General features: G+C 45.2%; 1 long non-coding RNA gene across 1 annotated transcript in view; it reads right to left on the bottom strand.

Annotated features, from left to right (window-relative positions):
- Window positions 1–16,853, bottom strand: part of LOC140703039 (uncharacterized) — a 73,389-nt gene extending 56,536 nt beyond the window's left edge. The window contains exon 1 of the long non-coding RNA XR_012082328.2: window positions 16,247–16,853. This is a non-coding gene — a long non-coding RNA (uncharacterized LOC140703039). The remainder of the gene's footprint in view (window positions 1–16,246) is intronic.
- Window positions 16,854–21,972: the final 5,119 nt, after the last annotated feature.

The following is a 21,972-nucleotide window of genomic DNA, read 5'->3' as shown; positions in this document are numbered from 1 at the left end:
TCTAGTCTCTCAATTATCCACTACACCACACTAGTTCTTTTCCACTGTAACTCAGAAATGACCTGATGGCATGTAGCAAGGACAAAACATCCATGTTGTTGTACAGTATCATCCTTCTGCCAACCCTAAGAGTTGGAATTCTACTTGGCATAGTCCTCGGCTTAACTCTCGGCCCATTTCCTCAGATACCCTCTTCTTTCTACAGGCAGGCACAGACTTTGTTTTAAAAAAATTCAAACAGGGTTCTGTCAACTGATTGTTTGCTCAGAGTGGAATGTGCTGCCCGTGGGGTAATGAATTTTCCTGAATGCTGTATGGTTTTAATTGTTATAAACTGAGTCATTAATTCAATTCTATTTTCATCTCTATCTTGTTTTGTGTTTGAATTGTACTTTTTTACCCAATACAGTATTAGTGAAAGTTGCCTTTCGTCTCTTTCAGTGAGAATGGCAGAATATAAACCTGAATCAGGAAGAAAGGAATCCTACGTAACTGCAGTCGGTACATATAATAACCTCAAATGTGAAAAGGAGGGTGTGAGTGACACAGATTTTTTTTTTGGTCTTCTGTGTCCAAGTGCGTACTCTTCAGAGCAGGAACACAGGAGAAAGCTAGAACCTCCATTTGCAAGAGTCTTCACCTGAAAGTGGCCCATTCCATTGCACAGAAAACGGTGTTACAAATCTAGTTCGCTTTTAGAAAATCGCCCTCTTTCGCGCATGAGAGCACCAAGTGCTCCTTGAACTACACACTACAGCCTGATAAGCATTTTCTGATGGCCAAAGAAAGAACTTTGATTAGTTAATTAAGGAGCCTGTTCTTTCTCACTAAGTTGTTCAAACCTTCCTATACAATCTGAGCTCCCCCACCATACCCTCTTGTCAGGGAAAAACAACAGAGCTGGGGGAAAAAATCTGTACGTATTCCTAAACCAAGTTACCATTCCCCAGCTCACTAACCTGTGAGGAAGTTCAAAACCCAATTTAACCTCAGACTGAAAGGTTGAAGCCTTTTCACCTGCAATGTCACTGGTATACAACCAATGAAAGTGATCACTTTTTAACAATAGGACTTTTTTTCTTCCAAACAACGGAACGGTTCAAAATTGGGAAAGGAGTACGACAAGGCTGTATATTGTATCCCGGCTGATTTAACTTATATGCAGAATACATCATGCGAAAGGCTGGACTGGAGGAATCCCAAGCCGGAATTAAGATTGCCGACAGAAATATCAACAACCTCAGATATATCGATGATACCACTCTGATGGCAGAAAGTGAGGAGGAATTAAAGAACCTCTTAATGAGGGTGAAAGAGGAGAGCACAAAAAATGGTCTGAAGCTCAACATAAAAAAAACTGAAATCATGGCCACTGGCCCCATCACCTCCTGGGAAATAGAAGGGAAAGATATGGAGGCAGTGACAGATTTTATTTTCTTGGGCTCCATGATCACTGCAGATGGGGACAGCAGCCACAAAATTAAAAGACGCCTGCTTTTAAGGAAAGCGATGACAAACGTAGGCAGCATCTTAAAAAGCAGAGACATCACCTTGCCGACAAAGGTCTGCATAGTAAAAGCTATGGTTTTTTCCAGTAGTGTTGTATGGAAGTGAGAGCTGGACCATAAAGAAGGCTGACCACCAAAGAATTGATGCTTTTGAATTGTGATGCTGGAGGAGACTCTTGAGAGTGCCCTGGACTGCAAAGAGAAGCCTATCCATTTTGAAGGAAATCAACCCCGAGTGCCCACTGGAAGGACAGATCCTGAAGCTGAGGCTCCAATACTTTGACCATCTCATAAGAAGAGACGACTCCCTGGAAAAGACCCTGATGTCGGGAAAGAGTGAAGGCAAGAGGAGAAGGGGATGACAGAGGATGAGATGGTTGGACAGTGTCATCGAAGCGACAACATGAATTTGATCAAACTCTGGGAGGCAGTGGAAGATAGGAGGGCCTGGCGTGCTCTGGTCCATCGGGGCATGACTTGATGGCTAAACAACAACAAAAACAATAAGTAGTGAGTTTCCATGGTCAAGTGGGGGTTTGAACCTTGTTCTGTAGGCAGCATTATATTGACACCAGTCCTAAACTATTAGAGGCCACACCCCTCCAGCTGAATTTGCTGGCCTATCTACCAAAAAGATATGACATTTCTTTGAAACAAGATACACAGGTGTTTCAAAACAAGCCATAACCTCCCTGTACCCATTGTTTTAAAGGTAAAATTAAACTTTTCTATGACTGCTTCTGCCCCACTAAATTTTGGCACAACAGCGGCAAACTCTGAAGCAGGGACACACAAACTGGCAAGAAATTCATTCAATCTGTACATTATCCATCTCAGTCCTGAACAGTGAGTGCATGTTTTGAAAAAGTTGCAAGGATCTTAGTCTGCAACCACCATAACAGGGATACAATTTCTCATACATTGTGTGTAACCTACAGTCCAAATACTACCCACAGCATCAACATCTGCATAATAAGAAAAGGTGACAAGAGGCGACAGACTAGCCCAAAGGACTAAGTTGGTCTCTCCTTTGTTTCCTGCACCCATCAGAGGCAAACCTGCGGCTGAAACGGTCAGAGTGCAAAGCCTTACGTTCAGATCAGCCTGTGTCTCAAAACAGAAACTACTTTATTCCTTCCAACAAGTTATTCTTTGCTTTTCTGGAAACAGACTTCCTTTGTGTAAAGGTATCCTTTACATATTTCTACTTCTGATTTTTCCCTCTTTTTCCCTCTTCTTGACAATGCTTTGCCACCACTCGAGTTGGATGGATAGATAGCTACTGTCACCTCCTACTCTTTGAGTGCTTTTACCAGCAACACCTGAGGGAAAAGCAGCGCGAAGGTTATTAATAACTGAGGAGGGGGCTGGCTTCATTTGACTCTAAAATTGCTGTGGTGCCGAATTGCTCTTTTAAAATCTGCTTTTAATCAGAGAGAAAAGAAAAGAAGTTTGGACAATTAAGAGTAATGAGAAGCTTTAAAAAATAGCTCTGGGAAAATTAGCTGTGCTTTTTTACTGCAGTTGGAACATTTAAGGAGCTATGTTAATGTGGAATAAAAATCTATGTGTGTGTGCCATTTGTGTGTTCTCGGAGTACACAGTAGGTTCTCAGCGAATCAAAGCACCCATCATCTGGAAGCGGGGAAGAAAGCAATTCACAAAGAGCTTGCACAATTTGTGGGATGGGAGGGGGGAGGTATGGACCAGTCATGGACAACAGGGGAGGAGCAAGAGTGAAACGTCAACGCTTTGTCTCCCTTTGCTTAGAACATAAGCCACAGGCCTGGCAGTTTTCTCTAACCTAGCTTTCTGCAATGTGGTGTTTTGCATCTGGGTTGGACTACAACTCCCATCACTCCATGACTATGCTTGCTGATGATGGTGAAGATCACTGCCCATAACACCTGGACAGGGATCAGGGTTTGCAAGAGAAACCAACATTCTCTTTAAAAACTACCAAGATAATGCTATTGAAGTAGCTTGTTTCCGGTCAAAAATAGTCCAATTATCTTAACATTTTAATTTGTTTTCAATTTTATCTATATTTCATATACATTCATGTGTAACCTCGGGCTTGTTGGACACAAACACGGGATGCTCAGTTTTTTGAAAATCAGAACTAGGATTTATTGGAACATCAAACAAAGAAGTATCAACATTAAACTTGTCAGTGTTCTTTTCTCTCGTCGCCAACAGGTCGAAGGAGGGTGTCCATAAATCTTGCAGGAAGAGGTTATAACTAGGGTCGTACGAGGGACCCTTGGTGAAAGGATTAGTCTCAACCTGGTCTCTACTGTCAACGTCCACCTCAATCAGGGGTAGTGTCTCCTTGTCTCTTTCCTCCTGGTCAAAGGGGTCGACTCCCTCGGCATAGGGGTCCCAAGGTCCTGTAAATACCTCCTCCAGCGAGCCTCCTCCAGACGCCATGCTCGCCTTTCGCGTTCCTCCCTTTCCACCACTTCCTTCTCCTCTCTTAAGCGCCTCCGTCACTCTCTGGCTTTGGACTCTCCCCAATATGACGGCTTGGGAGGTAACCCTCTTCTTCTCCTATAATCAGCCTCTTCCCGAGGCACTCTCACTTTCTCGCATCTCCGTCCAGGGATCTTCGACCCATATCAATTCCCAACCCCCGGGGGGTATGGCGTCTCTTTCCCCTTTTATATCCCCATGTCCCGCCTCTACTAACGGCTTTCCCTCTCTCCAGTTCCTGCCTTTTCTGTTCCTGTCTGAGTGGCCACTGAGAGTCTCATCAAACCCCGTTCCAATTCACGGGTGTCTATTCCCTGGTGCCTGACCACGACGTGGGGAGTTGTAGTCTCTGTTTGAGTCTCCTTTTCCTTCCTAAGGGAGGATGACGCTCCGGAGAGAGCTTCCATTGCCTCGCCTCTGGTCTCACAATTCATAATTTTAAATTGTGTGATGCTCTGATATGAAGAAAGAAAGAAAGGAGGGAGGGAGGGAGGAAGGAAGGAAGGAAGGAAGGAAGGAAGGAAGGAAGGAAGGAAGGAAGGAAGGAAGGAAGGAAGGAAGGAAGGAAGGAAGGAAGGAAGGAAGGAAGGAAGGAAGGAAGGAAGGAAGGAAAAGAAAGAAAGAAAGAAAGAAAGAAAGAAAGAAAGAAAGAAAGAAAGAAAGAAAGAAAGAAAGAAAGAAAGAAAGAAAGAAAGAATCTAAAGAAGAAGAATCTGAAGAAGAAGAAATGTTTGTATAGGGCCTTCTCCGCTGAAGAAAGGAAAAAACTATTATCAACTCAGGAATATTTGTTTGAATACGACCTGGAGGGGTGACCAATGGGTGAACAATGCCCAACACTCCAGAGAGCAGAAGAACCTCAGTATAGTCAAAGAATTAGTCTTCAGAGATGAAACCACATTAGTCTGTTTCAGCAGCAACAATAAAAAGAAGAAAAATAATTGTAGCAGCTTTACGACTAACCAATTTATGTAGGCTTTTGTGGATACAATTTACTTCTTCAGTCCCATGGGGAACAAATCTGGGGCAGAGGTTTATTTACAGCAGTACCTGGTGTGGGGATGGGGGTGGGTGGGCTGGAGGTAGGAGCAAGTGGAATGACAACAGCATGATTAATAACTGGCCGTGGCTTCCAGAGTGACGAGAGCCTTATTAAAACAGATAGTGAGCATTGAAGGTGTTGGTCACATAAAAATCCTAGCAACAGGAAGATGTTGACTTGGCCACTGCTTGCTCTGAGAAGTTTACGGGAACCCCAAGCAAAGAGTAAACTGTCCTATCTTGTTCCAGGTGATAACTGCAGATGGACCATGTGTCAAATTCCCAGTCATTCTGCTAGCTGTGCAATGTCCCACAGGGACAGGTTTATAGGAAGCATGGATCAAATCAGCATGTTTTGATGTTCCAAGAAGGCTGGAACATGGTGCAATTTATGCTCAGTACCATGTTCCATGATGTTAATTCACCTTGGAGCAGAGATGGCATTGTCATGTCAGCTGAAGAGTGATTGTAAATAAGGATGGGTGGTCAGAGACTGTTGCACAGCCTGGAAGCAAGCATAAGTATAGTACAGTATGTCATGAAGTTTCCTCACTGATGCAGCCACTCGCACTGCAAAGATTTATTCCATCTATAGTGAAGCAAGGGTTCTCTAGACAGTAGACCTTCTTATATCTCCCTTCCTACCCACAATTTTTGTTTAGACTGAGCATTCAAAGTATTCAGCAGGGGAAGTACTCAATTGCCATTATTTACTTTTGCCTTTTCCTTGGGCCGAGACACACAAAAGGGATCAGGACAGAACAAGGCAACCTGGACCAACATAGGGCTTGAAGCTGACAGAGTGAAAAACTTTTGACGGGAGAGGAAACAGATTACATATCCTTTGAGCTCCGTGTTGACATTTTAATCAAGGATTTGTGTTTGCATTTTTGGCCCAGTGGAAGCTCTTGAGTTGGAAGGATCTCCTTAGGCAGCTGACCCTAGACCTGATTAAATTTCTGCCAAATTAACAAACCTTTCATAACGGAGAACTCACTGCCTCAGACTGAAGGCAAGACCCATATCTTCTCAAGCGTGCATCTCTGTTATTGTGTTATCTGCAAATCAGCAAAAGGTTGGATTAATGCATTTTCAACCACAGTGTCTTCTACTTCCTCTATTCATGACACTCAAGTGTCTCCAGGTATCTCTGTTTGCTCCATACTGTCAGCAACCTACCTCTCTCACACATCCATGCTGGCTGGAAGAGATAATATGCAGCTTTAGCTCCCGTTACCTTCAAGCCCGAGAGCTGGAATGCATGCTCAGCTTCAAAATATTTCATCCCTTCTCCAATATGCTGTTTATGTCTAACACCCTTGTTTTACACACTGTCTGCTTTGCCATTAGCTGTGAGGTTCTGGGAGAAAGATACCAAAGAAAGATAAAGACAGAATCACCATAGGAGGCTGAGATTGATGTGGGGTTTACAGTATTCCAATTACAAGGGAAACTATTGAAGAACTAAAATCAAGAGTTCTGCAGAATACTACAATCAGTTGGCAAGCTTCACCACCTAAGAGGGGCAGAATACTTGGGGGGGGGGGTTTAATTTCTGCTTTGCTAGATGAGGTCCAACTGCTTTTAAGCTTGGTCTAAGGATGGGAGAGCTGCCCTACCAAAAATCCAGGGTGTATGTGTTGTTGTTGTTTAGTCATTAAGTTGTGTCTGACTCTCTGTGACCCCATGGACCAGAGCATGCGAGGCCCTCCTGTCTTCTACTGCCTCCTGGAGTTGGGTCAAATTCATGCTGGTACCTTCGGTGACACTGTCCAACCATCTCGTCCTCTATGATCCCTTTCTTCTCTTGCCTTCACATTTTCCAAAAACATCAGGGTCTTTTCCAGGGAGTCTTCTCATGAGATCTGTATTTGTTGTTGTTTAGTCCTTAAGTAGTCTCCGACTCTTTGTGACCCCATGGACCAGGAGTTGGGTCCCGGAGTTGGGTCGAAGTCATGTTGGTAGATTTGATGATACTGTCCATCCATCTCATCCTCTGTCGTCCCCTTCTCCTCTTGCCATCACACTTTCCCAACATCAGGGTCTTTTCCAGAGAGTCTTCTCTTCCCATGAGATGGCCAAAGTATTGGAGCCTCAGCTTCAGGATCTGTCCTTTCAGTGAGCACTCAGGGTTGATTTCCTTCAGAACGGATAGGTTTGTTCTCTTTGCAGTCCAGGGGACTCTCAAGAGTCTCCTCCAGCACCACAATTCAAAAGCATCAATTCTTTGGTGGTCAGCCTTCTTTATGGTCCAGCTCTCACTTCCATACAACACTACTGGAAAAACCATAGCCTTGACTATGCAGACCTTTGTCGGCAAGATGATATCTCTGCTTTTTAAGATGCTGTCCAGGTTTGTCATCGCTTTTCCCCAAGAAGCAGGCATCTTTTAATTTTGTGGCTGCTGTTCCCATCTGCAGTGATCATGGAACGCAAGAAAGTAAAACCTGTCACTGCCTCCATATCTTCCCTTTCTATTTGCCAGGAGGTGATGGGACCAGTGGCCACGATCTTAGTTTTTTTTATGTTGAGGTTTAGACCGTTTTTTGCACTCTCCTCTTTCACCCTCATTAAGAGGTTCTTTAATTCCTCATCACTTTCTGCCATCAGAGTGGTATCATCTGCATATCAGAGATTGTTGAGATTTCTTCTGGCAATCTTAATTCCGGCTTGGGATTCCTCCAGTCCGGCCTTTCGCATGATGTATTCTGCATATAAGTTAAATAAGCCGGGGGACAATATACAGCCTCGTCGTACTCCTTTCCCAATTTTGAACCAATCAGTTTTTCCATATCCAGTTCTATCTGTTGTCCCACATATAGATTTCTCAGGAGATAGATAAGGTGGCCAGGCACTCCCATTTTTTTAAGGACTTGTCATAGTTTGTTGTGGTCAATGCAGTCAAAGGCTTTTGCATAGTCAAGGGTGTATATACCTTTCCTCATTTTCTCCAGCTCTGAGGACTCATTACAAAGCAGGTACTCAGCTTACCAGGTTATTGCTTTCTAAGACAGAAAGGTTTTGCACAGTCACCATTCAAATGAATGGCAAGTCAATAAAATCCCACTGGGTCAAAACCAAGGACTTTAATGAGTCCTCCATTATGTGGCAAACCAGATTCTGTTTATTTGTAAGATTTACACTGAACTGGTTTTCTCATGAGCTCAGAAAAGTATCCATGGCCCTCCTCCATCTCACCCTGTCCTCACAACAAACGTGTTACATCTCTCTCCGGCTCTGACACATACATAAAGGAAGCCCACAAGCAAGACATGATCACAACAGGACTCCCTTGCCCATGTCCTGCTTGCTAACTGGAGAGTTAGCCTGCCCCCAATATGGAAGGGAATACCTATCCATCATATAACCAGTAAGGACAGACAATTTCTTCTGTCTCCAAGAAACTGACAGAAGGAGAAGACCTTGGCAGATACACACAAGGCTTCAGAAAAACACTACCAGTGCTTGGATAAAGAATGGAGAAGGAAGGATACTGGGAGAAGTCTACAAAAGGACCTCATACTGGGAGAGGCATGGACTGTGACAAATTGTAGGGAACCCACTGCCTTTGAGGGCAGGATAGGCTGCTTCCACATGAGAGCTATTTAAGCCAGGTGAGTTATTACTTTTCTGTAATACACTGGGAGCAGAATATGGAATTTCCACCGAAGTGCTTAATATAATGCTGTATTATCTAGAGATGTTCTTCCCCATGGCCAAGATCAATCATTAATACCCCGTCCATGTTCATCACAAAGTAATGTTGCAAAGCAGAAGTGTTTAATTAAAGGAGACTTGAAAAGCCTTAGTAACATTTCTACCTGTCTACACTAGTCAGGCCAATACTTTCATTGCATTTTATTAACATCCCTACTTGTTCCCCTTTTACAGAAGAGAAACCCTTGCCATCCTGGCTTTACAAAAACACCAGAGGACAACACAAAACATACTGAGCTGAGTAAGCCAGGAATAAAATAATCTGGATGGTCTGGAAAAAATGAAGAAGTGGCATTTCCAGATAAAATCCCTAGTGCAGAAGCAGCTGTATCTCTCAGAACACACTGGATGTGTGGATTTCATACATTGTCTATGGGACATCACTTGGAGTCTCTCATTGCTTCCTTGGTTCTTTCTGGTGCTGCCTAGCTTTCCTTTCCACCCATTCAGGGTGCAGCTATCTCACTAACTGCTGTTGCCATGACCTCCCGCAGCTGCACAGTGATGACAACCCCTCTCCCAGGGGGGCAGAGGGAGAGGAGAAGCAGCAGCTGGATAATTTTCCAGCTAAGTGTGCAGTAAAGCGCACAGATGGGTTATTGGAGCACGCAGCACAGGGAACAATGTGGCAACCACAAGCGTTAACTCCTTGGCGCAGCAGAAAAGTCTTTGATGCAATTCGTATGGTAATAATGTTGGCACTAACGATAATTGGTCCCGCACTACGCCTGGCACCACATATGATCCACGTTCATTGGTGGGATTCCTGCCCGAGGTACTGTGCTGCTGCTCCCTTCTTTGCCCAATGTATGTAGACCCACAGTTGCCGATTCCATGGGAACATATTTTAGAACTGCAGAACTGGGAGGGACCCCGTGGATCATCAAGTCCAACCTCTGTCAAGGAGGTACAGCAGGGGAATCAAACTCCCAACCCACGTTCAGTGCTGACTAGCAGAAAACTGCATTTGGTTGCTCTCGGCAATCTACGCAAATTTAAAGAGTTTACTGGCAAGCACAAAAGCTGGGTTTGAAATGAAAACTGGGAAACTGAAATCAGCCTAAATGGTCCTTGGGGTGTGGGGTGTGTGACAAAAAACAAACAAACCATAACCTTACGCAGAGCCAGTCTAGAATCTTTGCACACCAAAACTGCATAGCAAAGCTTGGATACAAGTTAATCTTTGGGTGCTGTTCTGATCTCATTCAGAAAAACGGTGATATCCCTTTTGCCCACGGAGTTCTAAGAAGGGACAAGCAGCCCAGCTTCTACCAAATCCAATACTGGTTTTTTGATCCAAGGAGCTCACAGAACCAAGCTGTCATTTGCAGGATATTATCCGCTTTGTCCTGCTGGCCAGGAAGCCAACAGCTGAGACGCCCTAACAAACCACAGGATCTTTTCAGTTGTACACTCTGTTCCCAACTCCCTGCAAATGAATGCAAGTGGAAGGACGCAGGCTGACAGCCATTTAAAAATATACAACGTTCTGAAATATAGTAGAACCCCTGTATTTGTGGGGATCAGTTCCAAGCCCCCACCGCGGATGCTGAAAAACACAGATTATAGCCAATGCTAAACATAGCATGGTCTCTGTCTCTAGCGGTCAATTCTGGTAAATTCATCTTTAGAAACATATATTTCTGGGATTTTTCTTTTAATATTTTCAGACTTGTGGATAAACGAATCAGCAAATACTGATCCCGCAGATATGGAGATCCTACTATATATAATACCCAAGCATAACACAGTGAAATACAGAAAGTTATTTAATGTACAATTTCAAGGATAAGGGTGAGAACAAAAGGATAAAAATGGAGGCGGGGAGAATAATATACAATAGGTGGGGTTGCTTCAGCCAATGTCTCAATTTAAGACAGGTCGCCAGCTTTTAAGAACTAAAGCCAGGTGTCTACCAATACAAAGTTCTTGACTTTCAGTATTTGCTGTTACCAACAGATATTGAAACAAAGTCAGACTTCCAAGGTTTTTGCTAATTGCCGAGTTATTAGAACTTGAGAACCTTTTTGAGTTCTTAAATATTTATTTCCTCTCAGTGATTCTTGACAGCATACCCACTTAGCCCTCCTTCCCAGATAACAGGCGGCTGGTGCAGCTCCCATCCATCTCCTTTCTCCTCATTTTGTGCTACCGTCACATTTCCCAAGCTTTCCTTCTGTCCTTTACACATACTGTAGATCATAAGTTCCTTGAGGCAGCTGTCATTCTGTCTCTGCTGCTCTGTAAAGTATAATGTACATTTATGCTGTGAAATGAGCTACAATTCTACAGTGCAAGCCTATTCATAACAACCTAGAAGTACAACCAGTGGAGTTCAATGGACTTTGTTGTTGTTGTTGTTTTATATGCTGTCAAGTTGCTTCTAACTTACGGCCACTCTATGAATGAGTGACCTCCAAAATGTCATGTCCTCAACAGGCCTGATCAGCTCTAGTAGACTCAAGCCTGTGGTCCTTTAAGGAAGTCAGCCCATCTCACATTTGGTCTTCCTCTTTTCCTGCTGCCTTCCACCTTTCCTAGCACTGTTGTCTTTTCCAGAGAATCCTGTCTTCTCACAATGTGCTCAAAGTAGGAAAGACACCGTTTCATCATTTTTGCCTTCAGAGATAGCTCAGGCTTGGTTTAATCTAGGAGCCACTAGTTTGTCTCTCTGGCAGTCCAGGATATCCACAAAGCTCTCCTCCAGCACCATAAGCTCTTCCCCAGCACAATGGACATTACTCTTAGGTGAGTGCAAACAGGACTGTAGTGTTGTTAACATCCCATATGGGTATGCAAGACTATTCTTGGGCATAGATAAAATCTATGGTAAAGGAAATTTCCCACCCTCAGTCCATAACAGATATAGATATGGATATGGGAGAAGCTTGGATTCAGTCAAAAATGAAGATTTTACTATAAATCTTATGTGACTTGGTTCAGAAATACAAGTGTCAGCATACTGTAATACTTTGAAAATACATGCAAGGTAAACATCATGATCTTGTGATTTTTCATCACCTTGAATTAAAATCCAAGCCAGATTAAGCTCCTTTGAGCCTCCTTCTCCCAGCCTTCTTGCTTCCCCTCCACACACTGTAAACTTCCAATCCCATTCTCTTGTTAGGGAGCAAAAAAAGGAAAGAAGTATCTCCCCCCCCATCCTGCTAGAGTGTGTGTGTGTGTGTGTGTGTGTGTGTGTGTGTGTGTGTGTGTGTGTGTGTGTGTGTGTGTGTGTGTGTGTGTGTGTGTGTTTGTTTGTTTGTTTGTTTATTTATTTATTTATTTATTTAATATCCCACCTATCTGGTCTTACGACCAGAAAAAAGAAAAAGTGAACAAAGAAAATCAAATATTAACTGGAGGGAAGGCCTGCATGAACATCCATGTTTTTAATTGTTTTTTAAAGATACTCAGCGAAGGGGCCGCACGAATCTCCAGAGACAGATTGTTCCAGAGGCGAGGAGCCACCGCCGAGAAGGCCCAGTTTCTTGTCTTTTTCCTCCGGGCCTCCCTCGGCATCAAGCTCCTCAGCCTCACCTCCTGACTCGCTTGGGTGATACGGGTAGACCTTGGTGGGAGGAGGTGTTCTGCCAAATATCGAGGCCCTAAACCATTTAGGGCTTTATAGGTAAGCATTAAGACTTTGAAGTCAATGCGGAACCGAATGGGCAGCCAGTGCAATGCGGCCAGAATAGGAGAAATATGATGGTCTGGCCACTGCATTCTGCACCACTTGGAGTTTCCACATCAAAGGTAGCCCCACATAGAGCGCATTACAGTGGTCTAATATTGAGATTACGAGCACATGTAACAAGGTAGTGAGCGCCCCCCATATCGAGATAGGATCGCAGCCGGGCTATCCGCCAAGGATGGAAAAAGGCGGTACGGACCACCGATGCCACCTGAGTTTCCATGGTGAGCGCTGGGTCCAGATGGATCCCCAAGCTGTGAACCCCACTCTTTGCAGCAGTCACCCCCCCAAATGAGAGAGAGTCACCCAAACCACCGACAGTGGGGGTACCCACCCTCAGGACCTCCGTCTTGTCCGGGTATCCTGCTACGCAATGTGCCAGGCCTGGTATCTCCACTGGAGATCAGCTTCTACATTTCCCCACTCTGTCCTCTCAGCTGTGCTCGAGGGGGAAAAGGAGACTCATCCCAGTTGTCTGCTTCCAGAGCAGCAACAAGCTCACACTGGGTGGGCATGACCAGATATAATGACTAGTCTGAATGCGGGCAGGACAAAGGAACTCCCCTGCATCTAATTTCTCTCCTGTGAAAGCCTTACAAAAAACCACAGTCATCTCCCTGAGCAAAACCCAGTCATTTCCAAGGTGGGCTCACCCTTTAGTCAGAAGCACAAAGAGAACTGATGGATTTATAGAAGAGCAGGTGAAAGGTATTGAGGTGGAGGGTGGGGAGATGTGTAGAAGGACAGAAGGCAATGTATGGCTACCCTGAGGTAAGCCATGAGCCAAATTCTAGCCAGTTGTAGGCCACATAAGGACAACTGCTTAACTCACTGCAGATGCCAAGGAAAAGACCATTGTTCTCTCAAGGCTGGAATGAGAAGATACCTGAGGATACTTGATCCTGCCCCACGCTCACAAATCCTCTCTGAAGATTATCTGTTATGCCCCGATTAAGAAATTCTCTCCAAGTGCTTAAGAGGAGATAAAACTGAGCTTGGAGCAGATTTTTGGTGTTTTGGACTAGAATTCCCAGAATGTGCCTGTCAACGTAGTCATTGATCACGTTAGGCACAGTATTCTGGGGTTAATAAAAAGGAGAGGGTGGGAGGAAGACTTTTCCAAGCTCAGGAAAGAAAGAGAGGATCCCCTTCACACCATGTCCAGTGGTAGTCTCCATCACCTTCCACCAGCCTCTTGAGAAAATCCCCATTCTGGTCACTCTTAGGAGTATACAGTTTTTCCAGACGTGCCAAACTCTGCCCAAATCACAGGTCCCAACTACAAGTGGGTCTGACGTGCCACGTGGCTTTTGTGCGCCCTGGTGAACATGATTAATCAGAGCCGCCTGCCCAGGAAATGAAAGGCAGGTCAGGAATGTATCAAAATGCAAATGGGCCCTTTTCAAGGGAGTGAATGTTTAAGGGGTGGAGGGAATGCAAAGTAGTGTGCAGAAGGCTGTGGGGGTGTGGTGTGTGGGGGGGGGTGTAAAAAGAGAGACAGGATAGGATTAAAAATCCTGTGGCTCAGAGCGCAAGAAGAGGGGCACAGCTGTGCACTACTATGTGCAGGATCTTAAAATGTGTGCTTTCCATTCACAAGGGGATATCAATGGTCACAGCATACTCATTTAATTTCTTGCCCCTGGCCCATTCCAACATACACACATACCAAAAGAAGTACATTGTTTTGCTTTCACAACAGTCTCTCTCTGACACACACACACTCCACAGTATATGACTCACCCTAATTGAAATGCAAAAAAAGGGGGGGCACTTGGTTGTGCTCAAAAAACAAACAAAATAAAGTTATATATCCCCAGAAGGTCCTCACCATTGGCAGAGGCTGGGGGGCTTTTGTCGTAAAATCTGGTTAGATAGCATTATTATTAGCCACACTGCCCTGAGGAAGAAAACCTCACATTCAGTGGGTCTCAGAACTATTTCTTCCAACATCCATCTATTGCCCAATACTTTTTTTGTGGCTCCCAGGCTTGTGCTAAAGTCATAAGAATCACAGCTTGCACATATATCATAGGCATGCACATCTCAAGCCTTCACGGGAAGTGGGGAAAGCCTTGGGAAAAAATGATTACAAAATGTTTCATGCAAACAGCATTGTCTGTGGGTTATACATGACGAATCTCTGAGAGGAGGGAGGGAAGGGGGGGGACAAGTTGGAGAGAACAAGAACTCTGGAGGATAATGTCGCCAGACTCACACTCGCTACTGGCTGGCACCTAAGAGCTGGCCCAAAGGCCCTGTTACAGAGGGCTGAAGGAACCCCAAACAGAGGTCACTCCAGCTATTACCTCAGACCCTCTTAGCTGGGGGGTAAGCCCCACAGAACTCAGAAGGACATCTTTTTAAGTAGCCATGGACACAACTATTCTGCCAATAACCTGCAAGGCTGAACACAATCAAAAGTGGTTTTTCAGCCCTGCCCAAGATGACAGTCAGTACTGTGCTGTCAAGTCAGAACGGATATAGTGACCCTAATATGCCTTTCAACGTAAATTAGATATTTAAAGAGTAGTTTTACTAGTTCCACTCCCCCCAGTGAGTTTCTATGGCTGAATTGGGATTTGTACCCAGGTCTCTGGAGTCCTACTCCATTACTCTATCCACCATACCACACTGAATATAATATGCAAGATGATAAAGCATGGGTAACAACACCTAGGGCTTTGATTTAAAAGTCAAGAAAAATCCCTCTCTCGCATCCATGCCACAAAAGACAAACCAGAAAGCAGTGGGAGGACCTTAAACGCCAACCAACCCAAAAAGGATCCAAGGAGGTTGCAACAATTGCCGTGTCTGGTTGGCAGGCAGCTCTCTGCCTGCCTTCTATGGGGGGGGGGGGAACCAAGCTCAATTTGCTCCTAACACGAAAACTCTCCTTCTAGAAGAAAAGGACACTGTGCTTCCCTATCAGGACAGAAGCTGACGGTGCTACAATTAGGCTCCCATGTCCACAACACCTCTTCTTGCCTTAAATCTTCATGCCTGCAGACAGTCACATGTGAATGCCTTTTGCATTTTATATTATTTTTCTTCTGTCATTCAAATGCAATGCATACATTCACCAGAAGCACATCTTTGCTTAAAACGGCTCTCTTCCTTGTACAACGCAATCTAAAATGTGCAGCCTCCGTCTACTGGAGAGCCAGTGCGCCACATCCCACACGACTGCTAGTCCGCCCGGGATGTGTTTTCCTCAGCAGTGCATCTCGGAAAAGGTGAAGCAACAGTAACAATAACCATAGAAGACCGGTACCTCTGATCATGGGCAGAGAGCATTCCCTCCCGCTCTCTGACACTCTCTCTCTCACACACACACCCGCCCCACTAACCACAACTACTATAGTTCTTACTCATCTGGGACTAGGGCTCGGAGTGTCACATCAGAGGTCATAAACCCCAGCACCTCTTTTCTCTTATTCGAGATTTAGACCCCCACGAGGCGCAGAGGGCGAGGCAGGCACCGGCCGGTGCCCCGGTGCGCCTGTCCTCTGTTCCCTCGCCACCTCGGTGCCCTTAGGCCGTCGGTCCGTCCGCCGCAGAAGCCCGCAGGGTGGATCCCTCCGGCGGCCCCCGCGGCGCGCTCGGCCTCCCCCCGGGGGAGTGATAAGCACAGCAGGAGTTACAGCCGCCTGACACTTTAATGAGGTGGCGTCCTCGCCGACATTAATATTGCGAGGCCTGCCATTCCCCGGAGGCCTTTTGAGGGGGAAGCAACCCAAGCGCCTGGAAAAAATCAAATAAATAAATCTCGCCTAAACGCCGGCGAGACGGCGGGAGCGCGCGGGGCACTCACCTGATTTCCCCGGTGAGCCAGCCCCGGCAAAACCGCGCCGTGCTAAACGGAGGCGGCAGGTGATTTATCCCGGCTCCAAGGCTCCGATTGGGGGCCGCCGGCGGGTTGATGCATTGGAGCGGGAGCACAAGCGGTGCTGGGGCCGGGGAGGGGCGGGGGGTCGGTCGGTCGAAGGAAGCAGCTCGGGAGGCCACCGCTCAAGCCCAAATTAATTTGAATATTTTGTCCCATCAAATCTATTTAGTGCCGCGTGTGGCCCACGTCCAAGAAAGATTGATGAGTGTTCCAGGCCGAGGGCTTTGATTGCACTTGGCCCATTGCCTGCCTGGCGCGGGGCCTGAGGCAAGCTGGTTCCCCCCCCGCACCCACCCAGGGAGGGCGGGAAGGAACCGGTGCCGGCGCGGGGATGGCGGGGGTGGTGGTGGGAAGGAGCAGGAGAGGGACTAGCCAAGAGGAAAACCCCGGCTGCGTCCAGAGCTACAAATGCGGAGAGGGCAGAGAGGCCACCGGGCTGCTAACACTGCCGGGGCCTTGGAAACGTTTGCGTTATAGGTTTACGGCTGCGCGGGTCCATTCCCATTTCTTTGCGATCAAGGCCACCGAATTTAATACTCGCACGTTTAAATGGGGACTGTTTGGGGGTAGTATGTGTAGACAAGGTTTCTTATGTGTGAATGAATGTACAGTACATTGTATACGTATCCATTCGGTTCCCCCCCCCTTTGAAGAATGAGATCTTCACGTGGAAGATGGCTTCAGCCTCTTTCCTCAACTGCGCCTCATTCGGATCTTACTCCCCTCAAAAGCATCAAGAATGGAACCCACGAGTCTCCCTCCTGCCTCCGCAAACTAATCCTATCCACAGCAATTCGAAAATATCCCACCATTTACTATGGCGTGGGGGGGACTGCTTGTCACTACCCGCAGCCCCCAAACAGTTCACATGTAAACGATTTGAATTCCAGTCTCCAGGGGGACCATCAAATATTAGTGGGTTTTTAAAAAACATATAGTTTACAGTAAACTGTCTTCCCTTTGATTACAGTGGAGTAGGGTTGCCGTATCCCCCCCCCCCCGTCTCTTCAGAACAAACAAAATGTTAAAATCTTCACTGTTCTCCCACAGTCAGGTGTAGATTTTACATCTTCCCACAAATCAAAGTTAGAATTTAGGCCAGTGAGGGCAGGGCACCAGCCAGATGGTCCCTTCATCACTTTCTCTTTAAAATAAGGGTTCACAGACCCATGTGCAAGCAGCAAAATGACAAGGGGTAGAAAATAAGCCCATGAAGAAAGAGACTGTGAACTAACCTCTTGGGTCAGTTTTTAAAAATGTTCTATTTATATATCCTGCCCTTCCTCCCCAAAAGCCCAGAGCAGCCAATAACCTAGATAAAACACCACACAGCATACAACCACTACAATTGTGCCTCTAAAATCACTATAGAGTAAAATACAATATTCTCATCAGCCGGGATCAGCAACTAAACATATGAAACACTAGTCTTCCCCGCCTCCCCCCCACAGCTTGTAAAATGTAAAAATTACCATGTACTGTATCTATTCAAGAGGAAGTTCCAAAGCCCCATCAAGAGGGTCCTGTCATGTGTGGTTGCCCTGTAGACCTCGACCACAAAGTAAGCAGGGCTTTCTCAGTTGGTCAAATCCTGAATTGGTTAATACTTGAGAAGGCGATCCCAGAATGTGGAGAGATAACTTTTTTGGACTACACCTCTCATAACTCACCATCTCCAAGCTCTGGGCAATCTTTCAAATGTTTGGGTCCTTAGCAATTTAGGGCTTTTTGCACTAGTTCTAAAACCTTTCCTCAGACCCAGTACTGTCTATTAGCCTGTGCCAGCCCATGTGTTGATTTCAGAAGTCAGGTTACTTTTATTTCTTATTGTGCCTGTCATCAAGCTGCAGCCAGTGGACCATCTTCAAGGGATGCCCCAAACAGAAAACACTGTAATAGCCCAGTGAGGAAATTTTCAGAACATTAGCTCCTTTTACTGGGTAATACCTGTCAGGGACTTGTCATAGCTAGTAGCTAGTACCCATCAATAGTAAAGCACACCCAACTTGACTATGACATAGGCTGTGTTCTAGGAGCATAATAAAGCTTACTGTGTAGAGCTAAAGTGCCACTTCAGTGTAATGAGGACCATAGGCAGATCTTTGCACCCAAGGTTGAAGCAACTATGTTAGTAATATTCAAAATGGAAAAAGAAGAGAGACTCTGGGTTCTGCCATACTCTGTGGCTGGCCCTTGCAGTGAGTCTTTCTACCTATGGCCTCTCTGCTCCTAGCACCCCCCCTCCCACACATGGGGAAACCCTTTTCTCTTCCTTCAACCTACATTCTACTGCCACATTTATCACTAGGTGTCGGGTGTTCACCAAGCGCGAATTTCCCTTCGCAGCTAATTCCTGGGTCTTACACTCCATGGGATCTGCAGCATCTGCGAGAGTGCGCCTGAGTGTGTCCGCTTAATTATAACCAGAGCTGCACGAGCCACTTACGTTTAACCCTTGTGATGCCTCTGGGTGAGGGAAATGCCATAAGCACAGACACTGAATCCCCTCCAAAAAACAGCCCCGGATCAAATCTTGTATTTTTCCTTGACACTGAATTTCTGGATCCTAGCAGCAGCCACAGCCCTACTGTGCAGCCTGCATCGCTTAAGTATCTGGATCCTGTGCTGGCTGCATTTAAGAATCCCCACAGAAAAGGTTATGACTGTGGTCCTCCCAACACAACCCATCCTTTCTAATCATAGAGAAATCTTGTCTTGATCATCTTGTTTGTATATGCAAAAAGAACATGTCAAAGATTTGTTCTTTGCCACCAAGTGCCTCAGATTTACGGCGACCCTATGAATGAATGACCTCCCAAATGTCCTGTCCTCAACAGCCCTGCTCAGCTCCTGCAGACTCAAGGCTGTGGCTTCCTATCAAAGGTTAACCCTCATTAATCATGCTTGCAACACAAAGACATAGATCAGCTCAGTACACTCAACAGACATATAGTACAACCTCACAGGACAGCAGATCACAGACTGATATGTTTGCACTCTGACTGCCACCTCCATGAGAAACTGTGTCAGGGCACCTTAAAATACTGCAAGGAAAAGTTCACCATGACATACCCAGGACACTAGTTCCCAATGACATTTTTCAGCAGGGACATTTTTTTTCCTGATATTTAAACTCAGTGCGGGCAGCTGCAACAGAAAACCATTAATATACAAATTAATAATGTATAAATTAATAAAGTGGTTATGTATTGCTCCTTGCAACCACATTTAAACGATTTTTTTAGAATGCACCCTACAGCATGGAGTTGGGAATTCTAATCCATTTAGTAAACTGAGAACAGGAGAGGCTGATAAGAGTTCAGTTGGAGTAATCAATCCTGGGAAAGACAGTGAAATTCAGAAGGCATCCAAAACACCTGCTCCCCAGCATGACCACCAACCCTTGCTGCGTCTCCTTGGTGGCCTGGCTTTTCTGTTGTAGTTTTCCTCTTGCCCTGACTTGCTGGATGCAAAGCTTGTCTCCTCTTTTACAGCTAAATTTCTAACAAGTTGTTTGTCTGAGATGGAGGGGCCATAGCTATTGGAGTGAGGGAGCAAGTTACTTTAGTGTCAGTGATCCAGAAAACCTGGGTTGTAGTTCAGGGCATGGAAAAATTATTTATTTGGACAGCAGCTAAAAGCCTTACTGAGCTGGCATGGCTAGTAGTCAGGATGAGTACTAGCCATGCTGGCTGGGGGATTCTGCAAGCTGTAGTCTGGGAAAAAAAAATAAAGAAGATAAGAACATTGTGCTACCTTAAACATTAACTGCTATATTTTAATGTGAGCTTTCGTGGACAAGTCCACCTCCTAAGACTTGTCCACAAAAAAACACATTAAATTATCAGTTAGGTGCCAGAACATTTTGGCCTTTTTTATTTTACTTTTGTTTTTGTCTGATGCGCTAGCACAGACTAACATGGCTAGCTCTTCTAAAACTTCCGAAAAAATTCATTTTTCCAAGCATTGCATGCAATAGAATGATCCACAACTTTCTTTTCTGAAGTGTTTCTTGTTTTTTCTGCCGAGGAAAGGACCGACTATAAGGCTGAGGTGGAGAAGGAGGTTGGGTATGGAATGCAGCAAGGGAGCAAATTTGTTGCAGATTGTGACTCGCCAGAGCTGCCCCTCTTTTCACAGATGTGAACAGCTGTTTCTGTGAATCTACATGATGAGCAGTTTTCTCCCAAAGGGTTTAATGACCCATTGCTGCCATCGCTGTGGAATCAAGTTAATGAAAAATTAGTGACTGCCAAATGACCCTGACTGGGCTTCCCCTGATTACACTGCAGGTGGTCACTGACAGCTTGCAAGACAAATAGTCAGCACAGCACCCCCACACTGGCTCTTCCCCTTTTCTCCCCCCAGCTTCCATTTCACTTTCTTGTATTCAGGACACAAATCTGAGCCCAAAGTTCTGATCACTAGCATCTCCACTGTTTACATGGGTTTGCAGGGAGGGGAAGACCATTTTCTGCTCTGGGTCCAAATTCCAACGTGGGAAGAAGCATTCTTCGAATCATGAATGGCACTGAGGACATAGGGAAGGATGAAAGCATAATGACAGGCCTGTTATGTTTCTTACTTATTGAACATTTCCCTACCAAGCGCCAAAAGGGCAGTTCAACTCTATGTTTGTATACGCAGAAATAAGATGTAGCACAATAGCTTTCAGATGTGGGAATCATGGCTCAATTCCATTTAACAACAACAACACTAATTGTAATTGTAATCGTAGGCTTTGCAGCCAGATACCTAAAGCACTGAGCTATCCAGCAGTTCCTACATCTGCACAGGTATACGCCCCAGTGGGGCTTCCTGGACTCCAAACCAAATGCAGTCCCATGCAGTACCTTTGCAGGGTACAAAGCAGAGCCCTGTCTCAGGCAATATCTCCTGCACTACAGATTGAAGATTGGCCTCGTGCAAATAGTCTCACTGTAAATCTGTGCCACAGTAGCTCACAACTGAGCAGAGCTTCCAAAGCTGAACCAATGAGGTCAACATCATATAGAACACTGGCATTCTATAGACCCAGGGCAACACTGGTACAAAAATTTGCAACAACAACAACTCAAATGTGCTGCTGAGTTTATGGTTCAGTGTTTTAACATTATCTATGACTTTGTGGTGTATCAGTGAATCAGTTATTAGGTCATGTCCCAATATTCTTCATGGTGATTTATGATTTAAATACCACCATCTTCTATGGTTGGTGAGAAGATCTTGCAAAATGAAGCTCAATGGCAGGAAAGGATACCAACAAAAGTTCTAGCAACTGCTGTATGTGGCAGCGCTGGACAATGTCAACCAGATGTCCTGTTGTCATGGGAGGCTGGGGAGGGAGAATGTCAGGAAATTAGAGAGGCCGTTCTGTGAGTAAATACCAAGTTTTTCTTAAAAGTCAAGGCATATTTTTCCATACATGGATTAAAAGAGGGAGATGATCCGCCTTAGCAGGGGAGCTAAGCAGAGCCTTTGCACATACTGGCCAGAAGGCTATGGTTTACATAAGCCAATGTAAGCTAAACAGCATAAATATCAGTGGCAAACTGGTGCACCAAATCACATGGCTGGTAAGCAAGGAGAAATATATGTGTTGACTTCCTGACCTTACTGTCCAATTCACCACTGACATTTGTGCTATTTCA

This window comes from Pogona vitticeps, chromosome 1 (assembly GCF_051106095.1).
Source record: "Pogona vitticeps strain Pit_001003342236 chromosome 1, PviZW2.1, whole genome shotgun sequence".
NCBI classification, from domain to species: Eukaryota; Metazoa; Chordata; class Lepidosauria; order Squamata; family Agamidae; genus Pogona; species Pogona vitticeps.
Note: the sequence above shows the minus strand (reverse complement) of the source record. Positions and strands in the feature narration are given on the sequence as shown.